At 42.3% G+C, this 27,189-nt stretch overlaps 1 protein-coding gene and 1 long non-coding RNA gene across 7 annotated transcripts in view; one reads left to right on the top strand and one right to left on the bottom strand.

Moving 5' to 3' along the window:
* Positions 1–27,189, bottom strand: part of SLC44A5 (solute carrier family 44 member 5) — a 380,222-nt gene that overhangs the window by 328,698 nt on the left and 24,335 nt on the right. The gene's annotated exons all lie outside the window — the stretch shown is intronic.
* On the top strand, positions 1,172–27,189 carry LOC141512315 (uncharacterized). Of its 4 annotated transcripts, none has more exons than XR_012475451.1 (5): positions 1,172–1,435; positions 2,605–2,731; positions 11,405–11,479; positions 14,915–15,009; positions 27,101–27,189. It is a non-coding gene; the product is annotated as an uncharacterized LOC141512315 (long non-coding RNA). The 4 variants fall into 4 exon arrangements; XR_012475449.1 differs by lacking the exon at positions 27,101–27,189 and adding an exon at positions 20,050–20,501; XR_012475448.1 differs by lacking the exon at positions 27,101–27,189 and adding an exon at positions 20,121–20,498.

The raw sequence follows: 27,189 nt of genomic DNA, 5'->3' as shown, positions 1-27,189 counted from the left end.
AACTTTCCTTCTCATCCTCAGCATTCTTTTCTGCCCTGATATCACAGTAAGAAACAATCTGCACAATCTCCTCTTGTGGCACCATGCTGCCCCATTAAGGAACCTCACATGTCCAGAGGCAGGATCACTGGTCAAAGGGCACAGTAGAGTGAGGGCTGCCTTTAACAATCAGGAACCTCAGACCTATTGGCTCTGGGACTCTTGGCCAGGCCCGGCTTCCTCAATTGCCAAATGAAGAGGATCCCAGGAGCTCCAACTTCACAGGCTTGTTGTGAGAATCCCAAGTGGTTCTTTCGAAAACTCAAGGGAACTTTTGGGAGCACTTATTCAATTCTTCCCTCATTTTACAGAGGCTGAGAGTAGGGGGCTGTGTGCCTGGGTCATGCAGATGTTAGCGGTAGAGCCCATATTCAGCCCTGGGGCCTTGGATTCCAACACCATAGCTTCTTCTGCTTCATCAGAATGGGAATAAAAAAACAATAAGCAAGACTTGCAGTAATGACAGGCCAGGAGAGCCAGGCACAAACAAAGTAGAGAGGCTAAAAGCCCCCAGCCTCCATTCTGGACCCTGGCATTTCCTTGGAGAAACACAGCCAGAGATATAAGATGGAGATGCAAGAAAACTGTCCAGTCAACTCAGGTGAAATGCCTAAGAAAGGTCAGACTAAGCCAGCGCATTGGATAAGGAGGCCTGACTTGTTCTGTCTTAGTGAGCAAACTAATAAGGGCTTTTTAGAGTTGTAGCCCATTAAGTGAACTTCCAGAGAGTCCAGAGATATGCAAGGCCCTAAGCCAGCCTGGGCTTCTATGGCAGATGACAGGATCAAACATTTTTCCTGCCACAGACTCATGGAAGCCAGGAGAGAGGAAGAGGAGCCTAGAAATCTTGGTGGCTTAACACCCTGCCATTTACAACTGAAATAAAACAGAGATAGCAGAAGAAAAAAGTCATTTTGTGTTGTTCAAACCCCAATATGGGCTGCATCCCCTGAAAGGAAAGGATTTTGAAGGGAAATATACCCATACACATATAAATATACTCATATATAGTTGTATACATGTGTGAATATGTGTGTATATGAATATAAAACACAGTAGGCCTCCTCAGAGCCCTAAACATGTTCTGCATATAAAAGGAGAGGTGACAGGTCATAAAGAAGACAGCTGGCTGGCCAGGGAACAAGCACAACTGGGTCACAATCCTCCCTCCCTCCCTGTCATACCACAAAGGACAAGTATCAGAGCTCCAAGCAACTCCCTTAAGACCAAATCATGACCTGAAAGAACAAATAAGCTGTAAGTTGGACATTTCACTGAATAGACGCCCATGTTATTTGATCATTTAAAAAAAATCACCAAATCACAGAGAAACTACAGGACTGCATTAGTGAAGGAAGTGACCACCCTGGGAATTCCCAGACCAAGGAAATCACAGGTCAGACAAAAATACATTTTTTTATTTACTAAAAATATAATTACACAGACTCCTAATTGACTGGGCTGTTATCTGCATCTTTAATGGAACTGCCCAAGTCAATAGGATCACAAATCAATTGAAACATTTAAGCATCTTTCAATGTCATTTCAATCCACTAGAGGATTAAGACTGTAAAATTCCTCTTAGCCAAGAGCTGGGGGAAAATGGTACATTTGCATTGAATGAGTCTTTGTGGCAGACCCTACAAGTTCAAGACCAAGAGTCCCTGCCTTCAAGGAGCTTACAGTCTAACGGGGGAAGATGCCACTATAAGAGAGATACAAAGAGTCCTAGTATGGGGGCACCAGAGTCCAGGCCAAGAAGTGGGACTGGTAAGAAATGGAGAGAACTGGCTTGAGAGTCCTTGTGAACAGGAGACTCAGTCCTCCTGGCAAGAGGATCAAAGAGGAGACTAGGGAGGGGTGAGGATAGGCTGATAATGATTCTCCTAGTGCCATAAGGGAGACCAATCCATAAAAGAGCAGCTGGTGGGAGATGAAGACTGAAGGAAGGTCTTCTCTGAGAGGCTGAGTGACTACTTTGTTAATCTTTAAATTCTACATAAATACTGGGATATTTATTCATTTATTTATTTATTTGTTTGTTTGTTTATTTGTTTGTTTATTTATTTACATTTTTGCAAGGCAATGGGGTTAAGTGGCTTGCCCAAGGCCACACAGCTAGGTAATTATTAAGTGCCTGGTTGGTACTCTATCCACTACACCACCTAGCCGCCCCAATACTGGCATATTTTTAAGTTCCCCAAATCCTCTCATGTTATAGAAAATATAAAAAACAACACCACAATGAAATTAAAAATAATCTGAATTTAAAATGAGTTTATTCACCAGAGCAAAAGTAAAGAATAGCAAACCCATGGTCATTCCATTTACTGAATGGTGCCCATGTCTTGTCAAGAGATCTAGACGGCATGGGACATCTTAGAGAACCCACTGTAGAGGAATAACAGGAAATCAAGGACAAGAATTCCACAGGATCATAGTGAAGGGGTAAGTCACCAGGTGGTCAAAAGAAAGATACACAGCAAGAAAACCACAAATCAACTGAAAGGAAGAAGTTATTTTAATTCACTAAGTAATTAGGGTCATGACATTCCTTTCACTCAGGGGGAGAACTGAAGGAAATTATCGGTGCTTCTCTCAAGGTTTAGGAAACTAAAGTCAAATCATAAATGCCATCTTCCCATTTTATGGTTGGTGAATCCATTGAATGATCAGGAAAGTCATTAATTTGGTAAGTACAATGCAGGTCAGCTCCCTTTCTCTAATTTCACATTGAATGTAAGTGTGTGTCTTTCTTTTTCCCCATGCTGGGATATAGCCAGTTTCAACTTACTGGATAGCAGTTTTTTCCCTTTTACCGCCCCCCCCCTTTTTATAATCTTTTCATGTGTCTCTCGAACCTCCTGTTTGATGACCAAATTTTCTATTTTGCTCTGATCTTTTCATCAAGGATTTTTGGAATTCTACCATTTTCTTAAATGTCCATCTTTTTTCCCCTGGAAGAGAAGGCTCAGCTTTGTGGGAAAGTAGATTCTTGGCTGCATTCCAAGCTCCCTTGCTCTTTGAAATATCTCGTTCTAGGCCCTTCAATCCCTTAATGTTGATGCAGCCAGGTCCTGTGTGATCCTTACTGTGGCTCCTTGATATTTAAATTATTTCTTTCTGGCTGCTTGTGAGATTTTCTCTTTTATCTGATAGTTCTGGAATTTTGCCACAACATTCCTTGGTGTTTTCATTTTAGGATCTTTTTCTGGAGGGGATCTATGTAAGTGTGTGCCTTTCTAATAGTATCTATATATCTTCCAGGATATTACTGCTACTGAAAAAATTGTATTTTTTATATTTTACATGTATCCTTATTATTATTGAGTGCATGAAACCTCTGCTAATATCTTACTCTGATGCCTCCTGGAAAGGTCATGCCAAGTTTAAGCCTATGCCCTCTGCCAGATCTGGACCACTCCTGTCCCTACCTAGAAAGGTTGCAGGTACCTACACAAAGGTGGACTGAATGTCTACCTGAGGACCAACCTGAATTCAGAAGGGGAATAGTAATTAATGATAATTATAATGATGATGATGATAAGTCCAGTCTAAGTGACTAAGACAGATTAAGGGCAGGATTAAGTTGTGTCTGCAGAGTCAGAACCTGTGACTCAAAGGTTGCTAAACCAGAGCTCAGTAGACATACACAAGGAGTGGACTGCTCCTTTGGTCTCTTTTTCCTTTCTGACTGAGGCTGAGGCAGGATCACTAAGGCAGGACTCAGAAAATAACCTTTTATCAAACCTAATTGAGTCCCTCTAGTAGTAGGAGAAGGGAAAGGAATCACCATTTATATGACATCCACCCAGTACTGGGCTGTATTGAGCCCTCTACAAATATTATCTCAGTTTATCCTCACCAAGCACCCTATAAGGTGGACACTGTTATTTTTTATTTATTTATATTTCCAATTACATGCAAAGATAGTTTTCAGCAACCATTTTCTGTCCCCTGACAGCAATCTATATAGAGATTATATTATTATATAGAGATTAGATTATACATGTATAACTATGATAAACATGAATCATATTAATTATATTATGAAAGCAGAATCAGAACAAAAAGGAAAAAAATCATTAAAGAAAAAATAAAAACAAATTTTAAAAATGAAAAAGAGTAAGCCTTGATCTACTTTCAGATTCCATTGCTTCTTCTCTGGATGTGGATGGTATTTTGCATCTCAAGCCCTTTCATGGTCTTTGATTACTATATTGCCTAGATGATCAAGTCCACCATAATTGATTCCATTACACAATGTTGCTATTAGTGTGTACAGTGTTCAACTGGTTCTACTTACATCACTCAGCATCAGTTCATGCAAGTCTTTCCAGACTTTTCTGAAGTCCCATCCTTCATAATTTCTTACAGAACAATAACACTCCATCACATTCATAATCTGCAATTTTTCCACCATTCCCCAAATGATGGTCAGGTGGATACTGTTATTAATCCCTTTTTATAGCTGAGAAAACAGAGGTTAAATGACTTGTCCAAGGTTTCACATCACAATTAGTATAGGTCTGAGGTCACATAGGTATTCTGAACTCCACTGATGGGAAACACAGTGGTGGGGGCTCTTCAGAAGCAGGACTAGAAGTATACAGCCCAGAATTACCTGAGAGTAAGCAGCAGCTACCCTTCTGGGGTCCCTAAATCCAAAAGTAAAGGAATGGCTCTACAGGAGGTGTCCCTCCAAAAACAATGGTGATCATTTCCAACAAGTCAGAGTTCAGTGGACATACACAAGGAATGGCCTGCCTCTTTGGTCCAGATGAAGAATATGCTTCAGTTGGAAGTAGAAGGCATCTTCATTGAGAAGAAGTGTGACTACTTGTAGCAATGGTGCAAGGGGAGATTCCCATGAAAACTAGGTTGGGTTGGAAGACCACTGAAACCCACTCCTTTACAATGGAGAATCTAGGATTCCACATTTGAATACCACTGATAATCCATGAACCACAGCTTGGTCTGAGGTCTTAGGAGCAATCACACTTGACCTTTGTAAAATGCTTCATGGCTTCTAATGGGAAAGATAGCAGATCAGAAAGAGGGGAGACTTGGACTAGAATCTCACCTTAGACCCAACCTCTCTGTGCCTTAGTTTTCCCACCTGAAAAATGGGGATAACACACAATTACCCTCAGTACAACTTCACAGCATTGCTGAAAGGGTCCAATGAGTGAAGGTGTGTTCATGGGACACTTTGCAGCCCTTAATGAGCAATCTAAATGTCTCCTTGGATCATCCCAAATGGTCCCCTCCTCCCATAAGAGGCATAGAGATTCTGCCCTATGCTCCCCAATAGATACATATCTACCCACAGGCACAGACGGGTGTGCTCACACACCTCTTCATTGGAGTGCCCCATGCCTGAGCATCGAAGGGAATGAATCAACATTGAAGAGCAGCTCACCTAATCCCATGGATTTTTATAATTTATTTTTATTCCATCGTGTGGTCCTACTGCTATTTTCCTCATCCCAGGTTAAAACCACTTTTCCCCCCAACCTCTTCAAGACCTCAAGAAACAAAGCAGACAGGTTTCAAGACCTTCCATCTCTCCAGAGTTCCATTTCCTTTCACCCTCCCACTCTTTCCCTACCTACAGGCAGCTTAGAGGCATAGTGAAGAGAGGCTTGGGCCAAAAGTCAGGAAAAAGGCATGAGTTCAAATCCTGCCTCAGACACTATCAGTGAGACCCTAGGCAAGTCATTTCACTTCTATCAGCCTCAGTTTCCTCATGAAGATAAAGTGAGATGCTATTTTAAAATGCTTGCATGTAGTTGGTGTTTAAGAAAAGCCTGTTTCTTTCTTTCACATATCTAAAAGTATTATGTAGAGCTCAAGTTGCCATGTAAATTATGTATTTATATGTGTTGTTAAGGCATTGTCTGAAAAGTACTAATGACCAAACACTGAGCTCTCCATAAATGAAGATGGGAAAGGAAACAGAAATAATTGGAAATGGATCCACTTTTGAAAAATTCATGTCTGAAGCTCTGCAGGGAAGAGAACCAGCTTAAACAGAGCTACTGTTAAGTCAACCCCAAACAGCATTAGGGCCCAGAATGGAAAGAGATCAAAAGTGACTAAAGATCTTACATCTAGATGGCCTGTGGAGGAGATGGTGGGGCCTGGACAAAGGAAGAGAGAACCAGATCCTGCACCAGCCTCATGCAGCCCTAGGCAGCCCTAACTAAAAGAGCTGCCTTCCCTTCCTCTCTCTCTTTCAAATAAGAAGCAAGCAGCAGGGAATTGGGAGCCCCCTTCCCCACCCAGGCTTCCAGAATTCCTGGTGTTCTGTTCCTATGCACACATTTAATCAATCAGGCATCCCCATGTCTTCTGGGAGTGGCTTCCTGAGTCTCCTGGGAAGTTAGGGTGAGGATTCTAAGAAAAGACAGGTTTGCTTCTCCCATGCAGGTTATAAGGGTGAGGTAGAAAGTGCCCTGAAATGAAAGAACCCCCCCCAAAGGGGGGAGAAGGGGAATAGAGACCCTATTTCATAGTGGCAGAGGTTGTGTGACATATGCAGGACCACACAGAAGGAAGGAGGTATCTGAGATAGGATTAGAACTCAAGTCAAGAGGCCTTCATGTTATAGAGTAACCTAAAAATATCCTCAAATGAGCATTTCTGAGGCAACCCAGAATGACAGTTGAATATGTCTATTTTGAACAAAGAATCATTTGCATTTAATCACCCTTAAAATGACACCTGGTGTTACAAGTCTAATATGTCTATTGCATTTTTATTAGAAATGTTTTATTAAAGACTTGCCATTGAACATCAATACAACCAATTACACTTGGTTAATACCCATTTACATTTAAATGCATTCATTTAAATGTTAAAGTACCCCCTCCCAATTTCTTCTTAGTATTCTCCATTTGTCCATTCATTCCCCTTTCCTCATAGATGCTCCTATGTAGTGAGGGTTCTATTCTTCTGGAATGGGACAAGTACCAATGCCAAGGACCTTCCCAGGCCCAACTCCCACTGCCCCTTTGCCCTCTGGCTGAGGGAGACTGACCCCTAACCCCCCCCCCCCCCCCGCCCAGGTCATAGGCTAGTCAGGGTTCCAATCCACTCTGAGCCTCGTATACACTCCCCTGTTTACTCTACTACTGTCATTGTAAGATCCTAGGGCTCATTGCCTTCCAGAACCTAAGGCCTACCATGGTCATTGCCATGATCTGAAACCTCCTTTGGGCGATGATTCTTACAATTAGAGTCTGTGCTTCAGATAGAGAGAGATTGTCTTGTCCATCCGTATCCTCAGCATTGAGCGTAGAGCTAATAAGCTAATAACAACAAGCCCTCAGTCACTGCTTCTCTAGACTGTTTGGCTTGGATATTTTTTCCTTTGCATTCTTCATGAAGATCTTTCCAGATCTCTTTGTATTCCTCATACTTGTCCATCATCACTGCATCACAAAATTCCATCATAGTGATGGACCTAAATTCATTTCACTATTCTCCTACTGCCGAACATTTTGCATGTTTCTAGGGGATTTGGGGGGGTTATATATAATGAAAAAATCTTGGGAGTTTTCTTTTCTTTTTAATAACACTTTAAGGTTATATTCCCTAAAATGGAATAAATGGGCTCCTTGCATTTATTTTTGAAAGTCAAAAGCATTAGTCTTGGTTATTCAAGCCTGACTCAAAGTATGAAAATATTGATACCTATCTCTTTCTACCACAAAAGAAAATGTCCCCTCAGGATTTCAGGAGAAAAAAATTAAGTAATGGGATTAAGGCATTCCAAACCCAGGAAGAAGTCTACTGAACTGTCTTCCCATTGAGGTGATGGTGAGATGTCATGAGAGCGAGAGAGAGAGAGAGAGAGAGAGAGAGAGAGAGAGAGAATGATAGACAGACAGGCAGGCAGGCTAGCAGGAAAATAGGCAGAGATAGATAGATAGACAGATAGATAGAGACCCAACAAATCAAACAGACAGCAACAAAATAGATAGAAACAATAAGAGATAGAGCTAGACAAGATGAGCCAGACATATAGAAATAGACTTTCTGACTCTCTAGACACTAATTACCAACAACACAAAACATATAAAAATAATGATTTTTTGTCTGGGACTAATGAATCAATTAATTTTATAACAGATTCTGGAAACTGCATTTTTGTATGCATGATGTCATCTGATTCTCTATTACCTTTCTACCCTGTGCCCTGCCCATGTGTTTGTATACATGTGAGTTGGGAATTCCTGGACATCTTATACCTGTCTAACAAACAAGAAAATTAATGCACAGAAAAGTTCAGCAATTTGCATATGGTCACACAGCATCAGGAAGCAGGAGCCAGGGTTTCTCCCAATCCAAATCCAATGCTCTGCCCAGACAGATCACCATCTTGCAGATGGACTGAGCATTTCACTAAGGTTTCATGAAAACATCACAAATACCAAACACTCCTGGAATCTTCAGAGATGACCAGATTCAAGCTCATATTTTCCTTGACTGGATCTAGCTTTCTATACAGTGTTCTCCACTTTGCATTATTTAGAAGAAGAAAAAGGTTTCCTGAATATTTTTCCTTCCAATTTCATCATAATTCTATGAACTACACTATAGAGCTATTATTCTAAGTTTTATAGATGGAAGGTTGAAAATCAAAATATAAATTATCTACCACTAAAAAGGACCCTAAACAGTGGCAGAACCAAGACTACAGCAAATAGAGATCATATCTTAACTCTAGAGGTAGGAGAAAGTTCAGAAGTCCTCTTGTCCAACCCCCTTCATTTTACAGGAAACTGAGACACATAGATTTGCTCAAGGTCATATAAGGTGCAATCATTGGAAGAAAGATTTGAACCCAGGTCCTCTGTCTCCAGAATCATGCTGTTTGTTACTCCATTGATTTCTGGTCCACTTCTTTTGCATTCCAGTAAGCTTGACCTTTAAAATCAGAACTTTTGCTCTACAACAGTAATGATTCAAGGAGAATGAAAAGCTGCCTAATGTCTTAAGGAAGTATGAACCTAGAAATTCACACCAAGGACCAAAGGACCCATTGAGACATCTAAGAGGTTTGTTCTCTCTGCACAGAATTCAGGCTAAATTTGGGCATCTGGAGAGGAGACGGGGTCAGAATGGATGCCAGAGGTCTTCTTCAGTTTCACAAATAGGCAGTAATCACCTACCACACTTGGTGCTGGAGATACAAAAACAAATGCCCCTTCCCACAAGGACATTCTCTTATGAATGGGATGTGGGTCTAGTTTTTCTCAAATTTGGGGGGTCACTCACTGCCCCCATTCCATTGTGCCTAGGGGTGGGGAGGAGAGTAATCCCTGGTCCTCCAAACCTCCATAGTTCACAATATCCTCACCTGGTGGAGGAAGGAGACAGAAGCTCTCTCTCGCATTTTTTTCTCAGGACTTTAGGTGAATTGCTCTCTCCTCTATGCTGCCAGAGCTAGGAATCCTCCTGGATTTGGAGCTAGCTTACCAGCTTATAGAATACCTACAACTTGAGTCTGAATTTATTCAGTCAATCTCAACTCTCTGTTACACCTTGTTAAAATGCCTTTGGTTGGTGGGAATGGCTGGGCTTTGCTCACATTTAGTTCATAGCTTTGACTGATTGACTCAAGCAAGAAGTCCAAGGCTCCCACCCTCACAAATCCTTACAGAGGGATTTTAAGAGTCATTAGAGCTAAGGATTGAATACAGTCCAGACCTAAGAGTATTTCTGAGCACAGATATAAAAGCCAGATAGACTGTCACATGTGAGGACTACCTAAGAGGATGCTTTGTCTGGTCCAGGGAATGTGTGAAGAAAAATAACATCAAAGAAAACTTGGGGGGGGGGGGTGGAGGGTGGGAAGGGACACAGCACCAGGCTGGGAACTGCTCAGTTTATCCCAGAGATTAGCGGGAGCCTCTGAGGACTTTTAAGAAGGGGAATGACATGGTCATATGTATGTTTTAATGATCTCAAATTGGCAGCTATGTGGGGTGTGGATTAGAGAGCAAGAAACACTGGAACCAGAGGGAACAATTAGGAAATTCTCAGCTAATATTAAACCCCAAATGTATGAGGCCTCAGAGACTCATCAATACCGGCAGTGTAGCTACTCAAAAGCAGACCCAGTCTTCATTGTGACTCATGAACCAAAGAATTGCACAAAAGAGATTCTCAGCCACACAATAAAAACCCTATTCTCAGAAAAAAAAAATGTGATGCACCATAAAATTAATTCAAGTAATTGAAGAAGAGGTCAGTCTGAATTAATGAAAAAAATACTAATTAGGGAATGCATAAAGATATGCAATTGCATTAATTTCAAGTGACATGGAAGTGCCTATGTGATCACAGAGAAGGCTAAGTTAGCCTCTCTGTGACTCAGTTTCCTCCTCATGAACTGAAGGGATTGGACTGAATGATCTCTATACACTCTCTGCCTCTAATTCTGGATTCCTAAGTCAAAGTTCTCATCTGAACCTCTTGCCAGGAAAGGTCCTGCCAAGCCTACTACCAAGCATGGAGAGACATTTAACACCTTCCTGGGATAAATCTGATATTTCAACTCAATAATTATTTAGTGAGCACAAAACAAGAACACAGAAAAGAAATTCAAAGAACAAAATACACAAAGTATTCAAATAACAAGAGTCAACCTTTCTGTCAGTTAGAAGGATTGCAAAGTACTTTTCAGGTACTATCTTCTTGCTCCAAAGTTTCTAGAATTCAGGGAGAGCTCCAAAGAGAGCACACAAAGTTCCCTTCTGGCTGGAGAGCAGTGAGGAAGGCTTCCTGGAGGAGGCAGAACCAGAGATGGGTCTGGAAAGCAGGCAAGAATCTCAGCAGAGGAGATTCCAGAGCCAGCACGGAGCCTCAATAGAGAAGAAAGGAAGGAAGGAATTTCTCATTAGTATTTGATCTTTTATCCCAAATATCCATCACAGTGCTGGACAGGAGTTGGGAAGCCTCCATTCAAGTCTCAACTCTGCAACAGAATAAGCACCTGCCCTGAGCCAGGTCAAGCTTAGCCAGGTCAGGCTCCTGGGCTAAGCACTTTCCAAATATCTCATTTGAAATAAGGAACAACATCCTGTTTCTGACATGGGGACCAGTGGGGACTCAAGTGGAGATGTCCAGAGAGTAGCTGGAGATTTCAGATGAGAGAGCCAACAGGAGAAACTGAGGTTAGAGAAATCATCTGCAACCAGGAGCACAGGGCAAGAAATAGCTGACAGTCAAGAGAAGGCTGAGGCCAGAACCACCTCCCAGCCTCCCTGTCTTGAGAGATACTCAATAGTTTCCCCCTTCTTTTCTATAATCCAATTGAGCCTGTATAAGTGACAAATTTTCTCCTATAACACAGGAGCAGAGCCTGTGTGAGTGAGGATAAGGAGCTGGGAATGAGAAGGAAGAGGTGGGAAAGCTTTGGAGTCACCAAGTAAGTGTTGTGATTCATGCTGCTGAAATAATAGGGAGAAGGAGCCCTGTCCCCTCCCTCACTCTTCTACCCCACCTCTCTCTCCTTCCCCCCAGCAATTTCTTGCTCCTACTAAGGACTGTCAATTTTGAGCTAGCAGAGACATTTACAGACCCCCCTAATCAAACCCATTCCTTTTACAGATGAAAAAAGTCAGGCTGGAGGAGTTCAGTAATTTGCCAATGGCCTCTCAATTAGTACCAGAGACAAGATCTGAATCCAGGTCTTCCTGACTCCCCAACAAGGGCTCTTTTCACTCCACCAAACTGCCTCTCACCTTACAGAAAGGAAGCTCCTTGAGAATGAGCTTGTTTGATTTGGCTCTTTGTAGTCCCCAACCAACAGACCTGGCCCAGAACAGGTACTTGAAAGAAAACTCATTGCTCAAAGCATTATCTCAGCCAGTCTTCTCCTAGTTCTCATCCCTTTGAAGCCTTGTCTAAGTATAGGCTGATCTGACCCAAGAATATAAGTGAGTTATTAGGAGCTAGATCCAAGATATCTCTGCAACCTAACAGAGCGTTCCTTAGCTCATCAGAATGAGGGATAAGTAACAAAATCCCAAGGACTGGGGAGGGTGAGTTGGGCTTGGTAGGAGAAAGTCTTTCAGGAGAAGCATTCCATCTCATATCATCCGATCATATAAAGGCCATTTTTCTATGTGTCTTCATGCACTTCATGAAAAGGGGACAATATCTCACAACTGGAGAAGACCTCCAAATTTCTCCAGTCCAACACCTTCCCAGGACCTGAATCCTTAAACATTTCTGGTCAGTAAGTATCCCAGCTCTACTTGAAGATTTCAAATGACAGAAACAGATCACTCAAAATCACAGATTACTTAAAAAATTCTTCATTATGCAGGGTGTCCCAAAAGTCTTAGTGCAGATGTAACTTACTGATCCTCCTCCCCAGCTATAAGCTGTACCAGCACTAAGACTTCTGGAACATTTGGTATTGAAATTCCTTATAACTTCTACCATTTGGTCCTGACTCTTGCCAAGATTGCAGTCAGCTAAAACCTCCAAGTATTTTTCTTTTCAAAACTCCTGTAACAGGGCAACTAGGTGGCACAAAGGGGCACAGTAAATAGAGCACTGACCCTGGAGTCAGGAGGACCTGAATTCAAATACAGTCTCTGACACTTAATACTTACCTAGTTGTGAGACCTTGGGCAAGTCATTTAACCCTGTTGCCTTGCAAAAAAAAAAACAAAATAAAACAAAAAACTACTAAGCCTCAACTAGTACTTGTTGATTTTTTGAACCATTGTACAAAACTTTATATTTCTTCCTATTGAATTTCATCTTATTTGCTTAGACCAATCATCCTGAGGCAGGGAAATGATGTAGACAATTATGAACGTAGCTTTAATGATGTTAAAATCTTGTTAATTGTGGAAGGCTGTTTGCCCCTGAGATGTAAACTGACCTTGATTGTTGGTTGTATCCTGTTGCCCCTTTGTTGCTGATTATTAAAGATTTAGAGATTGAAGACAGAAGATTTAAGGCCACTGAAAAGGCGAAGGAATTCACAGCTCTCTGGGATGTTAAAACTGCTCAGGATTTTATTATGGCAAAATATTGTTACAAAGTACATTGGCCAAAATTAGTAAGAAAAGCAGTATGTACCCTGGCAGGTAGAGAGCAAGAGACCAGTCATGGGCTTGGTTTAACCAGGCTATATGGTGAGGCCCATGGTGCTTCATGAGGGTTAAGGAAGAGCCAGAGAAACCCCCATACCTTCTGGTAGGAGGCCAGAAGAAGCAAGAGCTCCAAGAGGTGGCACTTCCTATTAAATACCCTTCTGTGGTAGGTTGGACAGAGGGTGGCACTTGGGGAATGGCCTTACACCTTGGGCCAGGTATCTTCCAATGGCAAGCTATATGCTGGTCCTTCCTGTCCCAAGGTGCTCATCCCCCAAGTTCAACATGCCATTTCCTGTCATGCCAGTGTCTATACCAAGGTTAAAATAAAGGGGAAAATGGGAGACAAGATATAAAACAACAGGGTCAAGGGGAGACAGGATACAATCAAAGTCAGTTTGCATCTCAGGGGCAAACAGGCTTCCACAATTAACAAGATTAACATCATTAAAGCTACACTCATGATTCTCTATATCATTTCATTGCAACAATCCCAGTCTGCCAATCTTTGTAGATTCTTATTTTGTCTCTGCCTCTGCCTCCCCCACTCCTGCACTTGGATGGATTCCCTTCCACCCTGGCAATAGTAAGTGACTAAAAGATGCCTGTTGACAGACTACCTGACTTCTACCTGCATCTCGTTTCCCAGTCAGCAGATAGTACAAGCCAAATGGCCTCCTCTCAGAAGACCATCCCAGTCCTTCTCCACCTCCTTTTTCTGTATTCTCCTCTACTCTTCGAATGTAAACTCCTTGAGGTAGAATCTGCCTCACTCTTTTGTATTTGTATCCTTAGCACTTCATATGAGCTTGGCGTGTATAGTAAGCATTTATTAAATCCTCTAATCATCATCCAGAGCATCAGCAAGAACTCTTAACCTACCAGCTCAATAGCATGATTTAGCTTTATTCAAGTCATTGGTTAGAAAATACTAATGCCATGACTAAAAATAATAATAATCACTACCACTTATATAGTACTTTAAAGTGTGAAAAGTGATTTCCAAATATGCTCTTTTGTCCCCACCCTTGGGAGCATCAGGACAGTATAACCTCCACAACTTGTTCAAGTGAAACTAGGTCAGTCTTGAGTGATCATGTCTGTCTTGGCCAAGTACTGTCTCACAAACAAGCTAGCTCCCCCAGTAGCAGTTCTGGAATTTTTTCAGGGATAAGTCCCAAACATCCTGGTCTGAAATTGGAAAGCCTCCACCTTTGTGAAAATCAGGGTGGTAGTCACCCCTTCCCATCTTCCCTTCCTCCGCAATCCTTAAAGATCAGCCAACATTCCCATAAACTCACAGACCAAACTCATTGTGGTGGATGACTGATGTGAGGAAGAACAAATGCCATTGCTCCCAGTCCATTTGGGCAGTTCATTTTCCCATAAGATCATCCTTCTCCCCAGTAAATTGATTACTACAAAAACAGGAGATGAATGGTTGCACCTTGTCTCTGACATCCTTCATCATCATTATTCCATGGAGCTCAAGTGAGGCCTGGCTCTTCTTCGTTTTCTGTGTCCTTTGCAGAAATTTGTGTTAAAGCTTTCATTGGGTCCTTAGCATCTCCCACAAACCTCAGCTTCTCCTGGCCTCTGCGCTTCCTGACTCCACTCTTAGGGGCCCAGGTCACTCTGGGTGTTCTTCTCTGTCTGGCCATGTTTTATACATGTTGTTTTAAAATCTGAATTTATTAGAAAGTTCCCAAGACTGCCAAGTACACCTCTCAAAGGTGCCCTCTTTCTTCCAGATGAAGATTATCTGCACCTGGTTTGGCAGACCTTTACTCATTAGAGCCTACCATTCTCCTCAAACTGTCTTTCCCTTCTTGAATCTCAGACAAAGGTGAGTGCCTGTTTTGCTTTTGCTGAATTTTTTTAAATGTTTTCTTAAAGACACATAAACATCCTCTCTTTGGTGCTAATGAATTCTAGGATGAGCCATTCACTTTCTCCCAGGTTCTCATCATTTCCATTTAACCATATTTCAAACAGCCTTTGCTTTAACACCTCTAGTGATAGGGAACAGCCTACCTCATTAAGTAGCCTTTATTCCATACCTGGACAGCTCCTACTGATAGAAAGTCCTTCTTCATACTTGACTAAAATTTCTTTGATCTAATTTCCACCACTGATCTTGGTCTGTACCCTCCCCCACCGGTATTGAGGTATAAAATAAAGGTAAGTTTTAATTTCAAATATGTGAAAACAGTTATGCTTCTTACTTATCTGTGTAAATGTTAGGTGGTGTCATAGAGCATTGCACTTGGACCCAAGTTTAAATCTGACCTCAAGACCTTGGTTAAGTCACACTTTTGACTCAAGTCACTCACCTGGGAAATGGGGGAAAAAGTGAGTTCCTCCCTATTATAAAAGGGACTATTTTGAAAGACAGAGGAGATGAATATACAGAAAGTGTTTTGGAATTTTATAGCACTATTTAAGTGTTGTTGTTATTATTATTATTATCATTATCATCATTATTTTCTTCTTTCCTTCCCCCATCTCCAGAATATAAGCTCTGTGAGAACAGTTAACTTTTTCATTTTGACTTTATATCTCCAGCTCTTAGTACCGTGCCTAGCTGAAGCCAACCTAATCCTAATATGTTTGCTGATTAGAAAGCAAGCTGTTTAAGTTAGGAAGTTCTGTGAAAAGAAATTCTGTGTCTTAAGAGGGAGAGACCTGGATTCAAATCCTGCATTGGATGCTTATGCCTGCTGCCTCAGCTTCTTCATTCCTATAACTAGAAGATTGAACTAGGTGGCTGCTGCTATCCACTTGAGCTCTGAATCTGTAATCCTGAAAGGATCTATATATACAAAAATATTTATAGCAGCTTTTTTTGTGGTGACTATGAATTGGAAATTGAGGAGAAGTCCATCCATTGGGGAAGGCTAAACAATTGTACTGGAGTACTACTGTGCTATCAAAAATAATGAACAGGATGTTTTTAGAAAAACTAGGAAAGATATATATGAACTGATGCAAAGTGAAGTGAGCAGAACCAGAAGAACCTTGTGCACAATAAACCAACTTTGTAATGAAGTTCAGTAGTGAATGTCTTAGTTCTTCTCAGCCATAAATTGATACAAAACAATCCCAAAGAACCTGGTTTCAAACCTTGTCTCCAAGCCAAACTCTTTGTTTGACCATGGTCAATCATTTAACTCCTCATTGCCTTAGGCAACTCCCTAAAAAAAGTTGTGGAAGAAGTTTTCATCTGGAAAGGTCCCTTATACCAACAAAACCATATTTCAGAATAGATATAGTCATACACATGTGTGCATATGACAGGTATGCATGTATTTATATAACACATATGACTTCAACAATATAGAGATCTCCTGAGGAACTAAGTCCCCTGCTAATGGAGGGCCACCCCTTTTCTGTAACTATGTGCAGATATATATTCTATTCCATTCAGTGAATTAGCCTGCAATTTCATGAGCTGCAGAGGCATCGAGGTCCCACCAAGATGCAAAGACCACTAAGTCACAGAGGTCAAGGGGAAGAAGATCCATTTTCCCAAAATGGAGGAAGCCTCTACAAAGGCTGAAGAGGGAGATGGGATGTTATGTGCCAGAAACATATCTAATTTAAAGGAGAATGTTGGGAAACAAATTCAAAAAGACTAGAGTAAGTTTCCAAATGGTCTTACAACTCAGTTATGTGTTAAATACACATGAAAATTGCATGGATTTCTGGAAGCACTAATTACCCCCAGATTGTCTATACATACCTAGACATAGCCAAGTTGAGGACTCTTAGGCAATAGAGAATTGCAGAAGACTCAGGAAGAGGGGAATGACAGGAGCATCCTAGCTGGAAAGGGAAGAGACCAGTCTTAGGAAAAGCAGGTAGGAAGTAATGGCAAAAGTTCAGACAAGATGACTCCAAAATGAGGGCATAGATTGTGGGAAAGGACAAAGGGAAATGGACAGGGAAGATAAATGGTATGTAGACTTAACCGGATATAACACCTGAGATCAGAAAGGATCAGAGAGTGGAATGGAGGATGGCTAACTCTTGGGGTTGGGAACTAAGTTACTAGAAAGACAGTAAGGTTGCCAGAAGCAATAAAGGAAGTTTGGGGAGAATGACAATGCCTTTGGTTTTAGAACCTGAATGTGAGGTACCTCCACGTGGAGAGACCAGGTGGAGATGCCTAGCTGGCATTTTAAGGACTGAAGTTCAGGGAAGCAATGAAGTCTGGGTTTATACACCTGATAATCATCTACATTGGGAGGAATTATTAATAAACTCACCAAAGCTGGTGAGATCTCTGAGGGAGAAGAGATAAAGAGTTTACCCAGGTTTGAGCTTAGAGAAATACTTGTGCTCAGGGAGAAGATTTGTAGAATAATCCCAGAAAAGAAGAGAAGAAAAAAGTCATATAAGAAGAGAACCAGAGGAGGAGAAAATATTGGAGTCAGAAGAATAATTTGACAATCTCAAAAGCTGCAAAGAGTCAAGGAGTAAGAACGAAGAAAAGACCCTAGAGCAACTTTGGTGAGAACAGCTTCCTTAGAGTTAGAACCAGGGTTTTAAAAGTGAGTGGGGAGAATCTACATGGCATAGATTGCTACTATGGAGTCAGGAAGATCTGAATTCAAATCCCATCTTAGACATACACACATATACGTGTGAAATTAGAAGCCCAAAACAATTACACATAACTTTGTTTAGCTTTTTGTCTGTGAAAGGGAGAAATGACAGAATAATAGTTTATTGAGGTAGAAGGATTAAGTGGAGATTTGTAGTTTTTAAAGATGTGAAAACCTGGACATGTTTGTGGATAGCAGGGAAAGAGTCAGTAAACCAAAAAAAGAGAAATTGAAGATGAATGAGAGGGGTCATGAAGGGAGGGTCTAACTTCTGAGACAAGAGGAGACCATTCAGATAACAGGATCAAAGAAGACAAAAACTGAACAATAATAAAAGTTTGAGGTGCAAAATTGAGAGTACGATTTTTTATCAGTAAAAAATGACATAAGATCCTTCACTAAAGAGTAGAGTAACAAACTAATCCTTCTGAATCTTCCTTCTTCCAAGTTTTATAAACCTACAAATTTGATAATCCTGCCATCAAGGCCTTCATCCAAGGCATTGATCAAAATTTTAGACTTAGTAAAGCTAAAGAGTCTTTTGGCATTCCACTAAAGACCTATGTCAGGTTGATAGGAATACATTATTTAACACATGGTTTCATCCAACTATTTAGAAATATGCTTAAGCTACATTCCTACATGCATCCCTACATTTTTGTCCTCATGGATATCATGGAGGGACTTCCAAATGCTTTCTTAAAATCCAAATCTATCATCCAGATTCTTCTTTCAAAAACAAAACAAAAATCATGGGCATAACACCCTTCTACAACTTTATCCAAGTCACTGATAAATATCTTAAAGAAAATTGTGCTTCCTGATGTCATTCTTGAAAGAGAGGAAGGTTAAACCTGCAATTTTTCTTAGTTTTCTTTTTGTTTGTTTTGCAAGGCAATGGGGTTAAGTGGCTTACCCAAAGCAAGTGTCTGAGGCCAGTTTTGAACTCCAGGGCCAGTGCTCTATCCACTGCACCACCTAGCCACCCCATGTTTTCCTTTTAAAAAATACATCTGGGGTCTAAATTCCTTTAAACTCAACTACGAAGCAATTCTGCTTCACTGCTTTTAAAAAGAGATGAATTTTAGAAGGAAAACATGGGACAGCTCCTCATCCTCTGCCCTACTCAGACCACATTTCATTGCTTGGGCTCAGTTCTGTGTCCCAAAGTCTAGGAAAGCTATTGACAAACTGAAGCATGAGCAGAGTTGGGTAACCAGGGAAGATGAGGGAACAAAAGACCATGTTATACTTGTTGAAGGAACTGGAATGTTTGCCTTGTAGAAGAGCAAATTTGAAGTGGGAAGTTAGGCCAGCTGGATCTTCAAGCACTTAAAAGGATGTTCCATGTAAAAGAAATTAGAATTGTCCTACTGAATACTGACCTGAGAGGCTACAACTGGAAGAATGGAAGACAAAGACCCCATATGAAGAAAACATCCTAATAATAATGTCACTTTATTGAAAGTGACATGAACTGACCCCAGAAGTAGTGGGTTCTCCCTCCCTTGGAATCTTGAAGCAAAGGCTGGACTGGCCATTTATTGGGATTAATGGAGAGGAGATTTGGCTGAGTCAGCCCCCTGGAGTCCTTTCCAACTGATTCTTAGAAGCTCCATTTTAAAAAGATTTAATGAGTCGAGTGGGCTTTATTTTACCGATACTGGATGATGTTTTCTGGATTATTGTAAGACATTTTCTGTTTGTGGACTCAAGGGATCTTTGACAGAAATGCATCATAAACACTAAAATGACAAACATTTAATTTGCCATGCTGGAAAAAAAAATCACTTCTTGATTAGGTGTCCTGAATTAATGCTATTACTCCCTTGAGAAATTGTGCCAACTCATCTCATTCCATTGTTGGTGTGGAGAAACTCCATTTCCCTTAAGCCAATTTCTGTCTCTTCTAGATATCTGCTCTCTATTGCTAGAATTTGGGAAGCCAATGAGCAACTTGCCTGTCACTGGTTTCAGCGAATGACTCCCCCCCCCCCACCCCACTTAGAGTAGCTAAGGAGAGATGCAGCTTGCTTGCAATATCCCTAGTCTACCAGGTCTTTAGCCAATCAAGTTCCCAAAGGCATCCCCCAGCGAAACCAGGTTGAGAAATGGATACTTCCACTAGCCTGTTCAAGTTGGGAATAGCTTGCTAGCCATCAACCAGTCTTAGCTCAGTTGTTACTGGCAGATCTGAAATGAGAATTTTTCAAATAAAAATGGTCAACAGAAGCAAGTCCTAGGCCTATAACTTCCCTACTTTGTGTCTGTGGTTTCAGAAACATGATAACCATTCCTAGTCTGATAAAGGGAGACTCCACAGGAAAACAAAAGATCTCTCTTCTTCCAGGAAAAGTTAGAAGAGCTGATTTTACAAGAGAGAAGATGAAGCATATGGCAATGGGAATCAACATTAGTGGTCCCCCTTAAAAACAAGACAAGGTACATGAAAATCTCATTTCCACAACACTGCAATGGTGGTCCTTGAGAATACATTTCAATGAAACTCTCTGACATTCTTTCAGAGAAACAATTAACTGTTCCATAAGAGATCTGAAACCATCTCTATCCTTCACAAACACCTGGATTGAAATGCAGCAACACAAACCCACTCTTGACCAACAAGGCAAAGCCACCTCCTATATTTTTTGTAATGAAGTCTCTTTTAAAGTCTCTATACTTTCTTCTCAAGTTTCTGCTTGAAGAAGATTCATTTTAAGGGTTATAGAACCATAGAGCAGTCCAAGAAAGGACCTGAAATATCATCTGATCCTTCACCTCATTTTAATTTGGAGCTGAAGTGACTTTTCCCAAGGTCACACAGGAATGTGTGGCCCAGTTCATTGCATATAGGGTCCACTCATTTAAAGGGGGACTTGCCTATGACTAGTATCTTCAATGGGGCTTTAAGATTCTATTTATTCAAAAAATTCTGGAAGGTTTTCGTGTTTTGATGGGAGCAGACAGTGGCATCTCTGCCCATGCCCAGTCACATTAGCAGATGTCCCAAGCCTGTTTTCCTCATCCTGCCATATGGCTCCATTAAAAAAAGAAGTAACCTCCTCCTAGACCCTAGTGCAGTGGAGACCCCACTCTAACCTGGGTTTAAATGCAATGTTTTACAGAGTGGGAAGAGGGTTGTGTAAGATAGTGCCTGGAACCCACAGCAAGAGAAGGAGAGATCAGAGGGAAACTGAGGGAGTTAACAGTTTTCCAGGTCTTTTTCTCTGTTAAGTATTCAGCTGGACAGTTACTGAAATCATTTAGATGGACAAGGCCTGGAGCTCCATTTTGGCAATACAGAGCCAAAGACATGAACCTGGCCCAGCTCTCTAGAAGCTTCCATTCAAAAACCCTAAAAACTTAAAAATCCCAAAAGCAAACCTGGCCTGGTAATTGAGGGGCAAGCTCTTGTCATTTCAAAAGAAAAGGAAGTTGCCTTCAGTTTTAACTAGTCTTCCCTGGATTAGGATTCAAGAGCATAAAGCCTTTTCCCACAAGGGAAGAGGTCTCCAAAGGGGCCCGGGGGACCTTTGGAGGGAAACTGAGCTGCTCCAGGGCAAGATCTGATGGGAAAGCGAAGCTCAAAGGCCCCCTGCACCCTGCCCCCAGCTGAACCCCTATCTTCCTAGTCCTCACAAGCACCCCAAACCTCCTGAGGGAGCCCACCTCCTCTGGTCACTGGCTCACTACAATCCCAAGACCCAAGAAACCTGTCTAGCTTCAAGGTGGCCCCAGGAGGGCACCAACCCAGGTTCCCTTACCCCCGTATGGGGGCGAACCCACAGCCAACCCCACAGGTCAGGTCGCCGCAGTGCTGCCTCCCCAGTGAGCTTCCTTTTGCTGGCGGGACCCTCCTCCCTGCTGGCGTGCCCCCCCGTGTGCCCCGACGCTTCACCCGGTCACCACCTGCCCTCCCTAGGCTGCCCAGGAGACTGCCACCACCCGCGTCTCCAGAGTAGTCGGAGGCCTCACTAGTCCGGGTTCGCTCTGGCCAGGCCCCCTCCCCAACTTTCCAACTTTGGAGACCAGGGTTGCACACAGCAGCCCCGAGGGGAAGGGAGTTGGGGGGCCCACTCTCTGGAAAGGTCGAGAGGAGGTGACAGAAAGTGCCCCCGCAGCCTGCCAGGAAGGGCAAGCCGCGGCCTCCGCTCTCCGGGTCGGATCTGGGAGCGCTGCCTGCACAACTTCTGGGGGTCTCGGGACAGAAGAGGAGCAAGGGGACCCCGCGGCCCCCGGAGGGCTCGGCCGAGCCCTACTCTCCATTGCCGGAGGAAGGCCGGTGCAACAGCTAGCCGTGGAGGAGGGAGCCGGGGAAGGGGCCGCCCCGGCGCCCCGGGAAGGCAGCTCGTCGCCTCACGCCCCCCGCCCGCTTGGCACTGCTGGCACCCAGCTCGGCACTGGGCGGATGGGCGCCGGGGGGCAGGGGGAGCCCGGACTTACGTTGGCCGCGCTGCCGCGTCCCCTTCCACTTCCACATCTCCGGCCCCGGGCTCCCGCGGCCGCCGCAGATGCTGTGGCTCCCGCCGCTGGCTGCGGCTCCCGGAGTTGTCAGGCTGGCACGCCCGGCCCCCTGGCCCGCAGGCTGGCCCGCCCGGCCCCTTGGCACGCCCGCAGGCTGGCCCGCCCGGCCCCCTGGACCGCTCCGCACTGTGCCCACGCCTCGGGCTGGGCTCAGCATCTGCGAGGCAGCGACCCCAGCCTGGTGCCCGCTGCGCTGGGCTCCCGCCCGCTGCCTGCTGCCGTTGATGCCGCGGCTCCGGTGGAAGGCAGAGCCCAGGCTCCAGAGCGACCCGCTCACACGGACCTCCCTCTCCTGCTCCCACCTTCCTCCTCCCTCTCCTGCTCCCACCTTCCTCCTCCCTCCGGCCTCCCGTGTCCCGTCTGAGCCGAGCCACCTGCTCAGATCCACCCAGAGCCTGCGCGTCACAGGGTGGGGAGATGCGATGGGGGAGGCAGCTGGAGGGGCAGGAGAGAGGACCCGGCGGCCGAGGAGGAGGGGGACCGTGTGAGCCGGAGGGACAGCTGAGGGGGTGAGGGCCGAAGCACTTGCAGGGGCGAGGAGGAGGGGGAAGGGGACGGGGATCTGGGAGAGAAGAGGGGCGAGGAGAGGGATGGAGAGGAGAAGAGGGAAAGAGGAAGGGGTTGGGGGGTGCAGCAGAGGGAGAGAGGGTGGCAGCAACAGGGTCGAGAAAAGAAACTGAAAACTAAGAGCCCCGGATAAATGGGAACCGACTCCTGCAATCCGCCATAGGAGAAGATGGAGACTACAGGGGTGAAAGGGGTGGGGGGATGAGCGAAATGGAGGGCTGAACCAAGTGGGGCCACAACCTCGGCACTTAGGCCCACCCCTTTTATCCTCCATTCTCGACTTTCCAGGCCTTGCAAAGAAGGGGAGATAAGCATGAGTGTCTCTAGACAGCTGTGCCTCCACCGGGGGGGCGCGGCAGAGGCTAGTCTAGCTTCAGAAACTTAATAGCAGGAGCTTAGGGCAAATGGGGAAGGAGGAGAGAGAACTAATGTTATCAGACCCATTTTACAGAGAAATTGGGTGGGGATTGAGTTCCAATATTTGTCAAAGGCCTTGATACTCCTTCCTGGGATCAGAAAGTTCAAGGTGCTGGTTTGGAGGAGCTGTCCTTCTCGGTAGTGCTGATTTCAACAACAACAAAGGACGTTCTTTCGCGTCCCCCCTCTAAGAGAAGAGAGGGAATAGATAACCCTGGAAAAAGAGAATGAATGCATTGTGGTCCATGAATGGCTTGGGATGTCCCTGTACGGTAAGAAATGATGGCGGTGTTGAAGAGAGAATCTTGAAAACCCGACATGAACAAGAGCAGAATGAAGTCAGAAGCCAAAAAACAACAGCAATGACTACAACAATGTCAGGGAAGGAGCAAGCTCAGCACCGAAACAATCGAAAGTGACTTGACAAAAGTATGGAGATCCATCAGTGAAGAATTAGGAGAGCCTACCCCTAGCTCAACCCTTCCGAGAGATGGGGTATCCACAGGTGTCACGCATTGCTGCAAAACACTTTACACATATTTCATTTATCCTCTAAACAACTCTAGGAGGTAGAGACTATTCCATTAGTATCATCCCTATTCTACAGATGAGGAAACTGAAGCCAACTTAAATTATCTGCCCAGGGTTAACAGAGAGGTCACATGTGAATTCAGATTTTCCTGACGTTAGGTCCAGCCCTGCTGCCACCTAGCTGCCTAGAGTTCTCAAAGTTTTAGTGCAAAGCATTTAAGGGTTTGCTTACAACTTTACAGAGCAGGCCAAAGACAGTGTCAGTATTCAAGTAACAGTTCAATTAATTACTTTCTTTGTAAGGAACTGATTTGCAAATCATGGCATTTTTTCCTAATTGGCTTCACCTTGCTTTAGTGGAAGTAGATATTAATATACATGATCATAAGTGGGAAGAGAAGGAGAGGGATCATAGAACAATCAATCTGAGGGGATTGCCTCATGATAAGTCTACTGTGCAGGACAATACAATTATTACAAGTCTTAGGAATCATGGCCATCCAAGCAGAACAGCACAGATGTCTGCAACTCCTGTGAGAATGGTTAACTTCAGTATATAGTCTTGGAGGTACCCCATTCTGCTGGAATATAGAATAGATTGTACCAATTCACTTTACACAGGTCAAGGAAAAAATGCAGACTTCTCATCATTTCATGAATTATTTTAGTTATTTTGTTTTTGCTGATTCCCAGTGCCAAAGTCCTGCCTGTGAAAAGGATCTCTAGAAACTAAAATTATTATTAAATTCCTTACACATATATTAATCAACATAATGATGTAAATCTGCATTCAAACTTTGAAACACCTTGTATTTAGCTATCTTGTTTATTCTCACTACTTTTATGAAACACGTAGAGAGACAGTCTCCTCAGTTTATAACTGAAATTGAGACCTAAAGCAATGGAGAGGAATGTCCAAGGTAATACAATTGCTTAATAGGTAGCCCCTTATTTTCACTGGCTATCTTTTTTTGAAATTAGTTTTTATTGCTGCCTTTTGATTCTTACACATCATTATCATTTGTAAAGTGCTTTTAAAAACTTAAGGTACTGTGTAAATGCTATTTATTATCTATAATTTTGAAAGCATTTTGAAGTACTATAATGTAAGATATCTGCATATTCTCATTATCTGCATATACCAATGATGGCTTGAAAGCAGAATAGAATACACAGCATTTTTGAGGATAAGGAAGCATTTTACTTAACTTTAAGAGAACCCCGGGGATCAAGACACATGCAGAAACTTTATAAATACAATAGAAAGGGGGTGGCTAAGTGGCAAAGTGGATAGAGCACTGGCCTTGGAGTCAGGAGTACCTGAGTTCAAATCCAGCCTCAGACAATAATTACTTAGCCATGTGGCCTTGGGCTAGCCACTTAACCCCATTGCCTTGCAAAAACTAAAAACAAAAACAAAAACAAATAAATACAATAGAAAAACTCTTTACACAAAGGCAGATCCAAATAATTGAAGAAATAACCATGGCTCCTAGGTAGCTTGGACCAACATAATAAATATGACAATACTCCTGAATTACTTTTTTATTCATTATTATACCAATTATATACACATATACATATACATATATATATATATATATATATTACACTTTACAATCAATCATGGAGTGGGGGTTGTTTCTTAGGATGACTTTCTAGAACTAGAAAAATAATAATGAAATTCCTATGGAAGAACAAAAGGTCAAAAATACCATGGGGCTTAGTGGGAAACAATGGAAAGGAAGGGAAACTAGCAGTACCCGATCTAAAACTATATTACAAAAACCATTTAATACAGGGTAAAAAATAAGGAGGGTGATCAGGTAAATAGATTATCAACACTATATACTGAAGCAAATAAACACAGCAATGGATTGTTTCATAAACCCAAAGAATCCAGCCATTTGAGGTAAAAATTATTTGGGGGAAAAAGCAGCTGGGAAAACTGGAAATCAGTCTTCAGGATCAAGGTATATACTAAAGTATACCAAGTGATGACAATCATATCAGAAGTAAATCAGTGGAGTATGAATGTATTTACTTGTAAGTCCTATGGACAGGGGAAGAGTTCATGACCAAACAAGAGATATAGTAGTTTATGAGAGGTAAAATGCATAATTTTAATTACAGATAATTGGTTTTTTCCACAAAATCAATGCAGCTAAAATTATAAAATCGAAAAAATTCTTTGCAGCAAGTTTCTATGATAAAAATCTTCTAAGATAGAGAAGAAAGTGATTCCATATAAGAAAAGTCATTCTCCAATGACAAATGATCAAAGGATATGAGTAGGCAGTTTTCAGAGGAAAAAATTCAAATTATCAACTGCAATCTCTAAAAAGTGTTCTAAATCACTAAATGAGAAAAGCATAGTTAGATAACTCTAAAGTACTAAATCACATTCATCAGATGACAAAAAAGGAAAATAACATGCTGACAGGATTGTGGAAAAATAAAGACTTCAATGCACTGTTGATGGAGCTGTGAACTATCACAGTCATTCTAGAAAGCAATTTGGAACTCTGCCCCCAAGAGCAATTAAAATGTACCTAGCCTTGATCTAGTAATACTACTACTATGTATATACACCAGAGAAATAAAAGGAAAAGGAAGATGATCTCTTTATACAAAAATATAGTCGATCTTTTTTTTGTGGTGGCAAAGAACTGGAAACTGAGAGTGTTTCCATCAATTAGGGAATGACTGAACAAATTATATGAATGTGATAGAAATCTGTTGTGCTATAAGAAATAATGTAAGGCATGACTTCAGGGAAAACATGGAAGACTTGTATCAATTGATGCAAAGTAAAGAGAGCAGAATCAGTAACAATTTATGAAATAGCAATATTATAAAGATAATCAACTTTGAAAGATTTACTAAATCTGATCAACACAATAAACAATTACAATTTCAGAGCATTCAAGATGAAATATACTATCTACCTCCTGATAGGTGATGAATTCAAAGTATGGACTGAGATCTTTGGGGGGGGGGGGGTTGAATAATGTAGGAATTTCTTTTCCTTGATAATAGAGTTTGGGTTTTTTCCCCCTTGGTGAAAGTGGACAGGGGTGAGAAGAGAATGTGAACCTGAAGAGAAAATAAAATTGATACCTTTTTGTTAAATATATATAGGATCAGGGACATGCCAGGCTCCCTTGCTGGAAGCAAAAAAAGATAGCCAAAATCCTACTGAGTGATAGATGGCATGAGCTCCTCTTTAGTACAGAGACCATATAGCTTGGGTTATTGTGTAACATGAATGCTTTGACCCCCTCTCTCAAGGTCAGGCCTGCTACATCTCTTCCTTAGAAGTCAGGTGTCCAGAGAACATGGTAAGATTGCTTTCTCTACCACTGTTAAATATTCAAACC

This window comes from Macrotis lagotis, chromosome 2 (genome assembly GCF_037893015.1).
Source record: "Macrotis lagotis isolate mMagLag1 chromosome 2, bilby.v1.9.chrom.fasta, whole genome shotgun sequence".
In the NCBI taxonomy this organism is placed as follows: Eukaryota; Metazoa; Chordata; class Mammalia; order Peramelemorphia; family Peramelidae; genus Macrotis; species Macrotis lagotis.
Note: the sequence above shows the minus strand (reverse complement) of the source record. Positions and strands in the feature narration are given on the sequence as shown.